Below are 5,167 nucleotides of genomic sequence, written 5' to 3'. Positions count from 1 at the left end.
TCACGCAGGACCGGAAGCGGCGCTGTCAGCGCGCAGGGCCTGCCGGGAAGTGTAGTTTTTGTAGCCTGTGCGCACCTGGCGCCTTTATCATATAGATATTTGGTAATGAGTAGTTTAGCCTGCGCCTTATAACCACAATCACGTGATAAAATAGGATTACAGGACTGGCTGGTGAGTGGTGATCGTGAAAGCAGCTCTCCATGACCCTGAATGGCATCTGCCTGGATATGCTGGCTCACCATACCTCCTAACTTTAGAGAAGAGCAAAGAGGGACATATACATACATACATACATATATATATATATACACGCACACACACACTGTGGTACCTTGGTTTAAGAGTAACTTGGATTAAGAGCGTTTTGCAAGAAGAGCTCCCAGGTTTTCAAACTTGGTTTAAGAACATTGCTTTGGTTTAAGAGCTCCCTGTACTGGGTGGAAGGGAAAGTTGGAGGGGGGCATGGTCTGTAAAGCAGGGTCTACACTGTACTCTGACCCAGGAAGTCTTCCTCTCTTTCTAAATCATAGCAGATCCACTTCAGGCTGGGGCTTGCATCAGGGGACAGGACTGTGGAGGTAATCTCTTCATAGCTGTAATCTCCCCAGACAGAAAGTGCTGCATGTATGTGCCCACATATGTCCTGCTCATTCCTTCATGCTCCCTGCAGTCTCTGTCAGTCCTTGTGTTTCCCATCCTCTCCATTACTGCTATAATGTGCCTGCACTCACACTCAGCTATACACACTGCTGCTATAATGTGCCTGCACTGACACTCAGCTATACACACTGCTACTATAATGTGCCTGCATTTACACTCAGCTATACACACTGCTGGTATAATGTGCCTGCACTTACACTCAGCTATACACACTGCTGGTATAATGTGCCTGCACTTACACTCAGCTATACACACTGCTGGTATAATGTGCCTGCACTTACACTCAGCTATACACACTGCTGGTATAATGTGCCTGCACTTACACTCAGCTATACACACTGCTGGTATAATGTGCCTGCACTTACACTCAGCTATACACACTGCTGGTATAATGTGCCTGCACTTACACTCAGCTATACACACTGCTGGTATAATGTGCCTGCACTTACACTCAGCTATACACACTGCTGCTATAATGTGCCTGCACTTACACTCAGCTATACACACTGCTGCTATAATGTGCCTGCACTTACACTCAGCTATACGCACTACTGCATAGAAAGGTTTCTGACCCTGTCCTCCTGCACAGCTCTGTGATTCTCACCTCCTGATTGGTCCATGCTGAACACACACTCCATTCCCATTGCGGTCATGTGACCATCACGTGCTGATTACTGTACTGTACAGAAAGTTATAATATCACACATTCAGCTGTTTCAAAATGTTTGTTTCATCTGTTCTACATGTTATTCAGAATAGAAAATGATTTTGGGGTGTGTAACCAATTGTCTTCATTTCAATGATTTCTTATGGGAAAATTTGCTTTGGTTTAAGATTTGGATTACAAGCGCGGGCCCGGAACAAATTATCCTCGTAATCCAAGGCACCACTGTATATATATATATGTTTATATACACACACTAGAAAACGTACCTGGCGCTTCCCGGGTATAAAGTGTCAGTGTGTAAATTATTAGATTAGATTTGTTCCAAGGTGCCCAGGAGGCCAATCTATGCTCTCGATTTGTGTTTATGGGGAAATCGTCAGGAGCCCTATATACCCCTATATACTGTTCACCATATACCCCAACAGTTCTGCACTGTTTCTGTAAATTGTAACTTACACACATTAGAAATAAACTAAAAACTTTTAAAATTACTAAACACCTGAAGGCCCTATTACATGAAGTGATTTTCGGCCGTTACAGCTGATAATCGCCTTGTGTAATATATGGCAATGAATGCACGATGTCGGCCGATCATTGTCTTTCAACATGTTGAAAACTAAACGATGACAATAGCAGCAATCTGCTGCCATAGCCCCGTGTAATAGGAGCGGTGGCAGCAGACCAGCACTATCTTTTATGGGCTGCCCAGACGATCTAGCGATTAGTCTAGGTAGATAGTCAGTGTGGGATTAGCCACTCAGATACACTACATATAGTAACAATATATTTGGTAAAGTCAACCCCTAAACAAAAAGCAATTCAGCCAATATGGTGACACACATCAGCCACCATGGTCTCAACGCGTTTCTCCCTCCTTGGGATCATCAGGAGACCGACATTAGAAACATAATGGCCAACAAATGGGTAATACCACTGTCTTCTCTAATATACAGTGTCACTCAAGGCAAATTGATCACAACTGGTCAATATGACAGTGGTTTGCAAATAATATTAATATTGCAATGCTATGCACATCATATACCCAATTTCTCAACCAGCAAGTGTTGTACAATAACAAGCATGGTCAAGTTGAGAACGTTTCAATCAACAATCAATATAGTGAAAAATGAGGTGCCCAGGCTCATCCGAGCCACTCACAGATTCCCGCATTCAGGTCCCGGGGCTGATGTAGTGCAGGGTCCCATTGTGAGTTAGATCTGCACATTCATGTCTCTATAGCTCTGGCTGAGACTTATTCCCTCACCTGTGCATTGCTGGGGAGACATGCAGCTCTAATGATGTCACCAGTGTGCTGGAGATTCTCCCATTCATTTCTATGGAGTGATCTTCCCTATCCCCCGACTTTCCTGTACATCTGGCAAGGATGGGACCTTCGCTCTAGCCTTCTTGGGCACCCGATGTATATGTACTAGTGACGCAGACAGCTTCCCCCAGTGTATTGTCTATCTTAATGGTAACATTAATTATATAGACATCAGAGGAGGCTGCAGCACTAGTGACACAGACAGCTTCCCCCAGTGTAAAGTCTATTTTAATGGTAACATGTATTATATAGACATCAGGGGAGGCTCAGTATCTGCATGCAGCCCTAATGATATGTAACTGCCAGGACTGGGGTCTGTGCAGCCCTGAGGTACAACCCCTTTAACCCATACCTGCTTACAATGCTCTATGGTGCTACACAAGACAGTGGGGGACCTGTAGAGGGGGTCCCACAGACCTCCAGATTTCCTGCATCAATGAGTACCTTCATCAGTGCTTTGCATCTGGATTTGTACATATAACAGCAACAAATCCAGCTGCAAAGCACAAGTGTCTAAAGAAGCAGTTCACAAAAAAATATTATTGCCATCCACCCCACCCCCCATGTGCTGTAAGTGATGCCAAAACAAACTTAAAGTAAGGCCCTCTGAAACTAACAAATGACAGGTAGGGGGGTGCAGGAACATAATAATGTTAATGTTGCTTACTTTGTTTATTATGCTACCACACACCCCTGTCTACCTGTCATTTGTTAGTGTCATGCACTAAAAGATATGCACTACACTTCCGGGGGTGGGGGGGGACACGGGGAAGGGGGCCATTCACTAACATAACATACATTACAAAAGTTGTATAACTTTGTAATGTGTGTTATTTAGTGAATAATTTTCTAATGCCGCACTTCCCCTCTAAGGATAGCTTCACAGACAAGGTATCCACAGAGGATTTCTCGCAGCGAAATCTGCTGCGGATACTTGCCCATTAACTTCAATGGGCTGACATACTCGCAGCTGGATGTCAAACACAGGGCCATTAACCCCCGCGGCACGGATCTGCTGTGTGTGAAGCGGATCCATTTAAACATAAATGGGTCGCTTTAAAATAATAAAGCACATTCCTCCCTGGCGCTCGTCACCACTATCCTGCTGGTTGGCCACATCCAGGTCCTGGGGCCGTGACGTTGCAGGCCTGACCAGTCAATCAGCGACACCCAATTTAAAAAAAAAACACTACAATAAAAAGTGAAATCAGAGCATAGCTATAAGTAGATATAACAGATTAAAGGATAGTAAAACAGACTAGACAAAGGTGTTTTGTAAGAATTGACGAGAACACGGTAAGCAGTGAAGATTTTTTTTTAATACAGAACATATACAATTTATAATCTTAATAATGAGAGAATGAAAGTTAACGTTATAAACTATATAGAATAAAAAAAAAAAATCCTTTACCGAATGTCAAAATGTAAACGCGAGGGGAAAAATAAAACAAGATTCTTCCTATAGTCTATGTATACGGCATTAAATATTATATAAAGTACATTATGGTTTTGCATAATCATTTCATATGGCTATTAATTCTACCGCGGCAATAACGTTTATACAGCAGGACAGTTAACCCCTTCTATATCCGCCTGAGAAGTCCATCCAGCGCCAGCAGCTGAGGGGTTAATCAGTGTTTTGTTTTTTTTCTTCCTGTTACCAGAAGTTGATACCCGCTTTGTATGAATACACATTACCCACTTCACTCGTCATTCATTCACGCATCAGTCGCTACAGAGGTGCCACACTATCCGGCGCCTTTAATGCCACAGGACCCTCGCAGGTACACATTTGGTGCGTTTTCACATTGCGGGTCAAAATTTTAAATTCCTGTCACTTTAAAAAATATAAATACATAAAAATGTCCTTTAGTCTGGCATCTGATAGTCCAGCACCGAACTGTAAAATGAGCTGGAATCTCCCAAAAAGAGAAGATAAGGGGGTTCTGTACTTTGGACTATCTGTTGATCATAAAGACCCGCAGCAATCTGAGTACAGTGTAATATCTAATACCTCCTGCAATAGTACTGCAGGGAAAATAAACACTTGTCTAAATCCCCTGGAGCACCACCACAGGTGAAATGAGGTATTACACTGTACTCAATGTATTCAGATCAAATAAACTGTCTGTGTAATGCAGGACATGACATCTAAGATACTATAATGAAGTTTTCTGCATATGTAACAGGTTGGTTCCTTAAAGGGAAATCACTACTATAGTGATATGTCACATAGATCGCACTCTGTAGTGTTAGTGATCACACTTAAAAGAAGCTGAGGACTCAGAGCAGAGGCAGATGTGAGTGCGCGCCGGATTTGAACGGCGACGCAGGACGTTGATCAGCTGATCACTGATCAAAAACTGGACCACTTCAGAAATTGAGATGGATCATGCTCTTCAATGCAGATACTCCACCATTTCCAGTTTGAGCGAGTCAACAATGTGATCTCAGAAGAGCAATTTAGATGAAGTTCCCCGTAAAGTGCCCCAGTAGTCTGAAATGTAGTGTCTGAC

This window comes from Dendropsophus ebraccatus, chromosome 11 (assembly GCF_027789765.1).
Source record: "Dendropsophus ebraccatus isolate aDenEbr1 chromosome 11, aDenEbr1.pat, whole genome shotgun sequence".
Lineage (NCBI taxonomy): Eukaryota > Metazoa > Chordata > Amphibia > Anura > Hylidae > Dendropsophus > Dendropsophus ebraccatus.
This window is presented reverse-complemented; position numbering follows the sequence as displayed.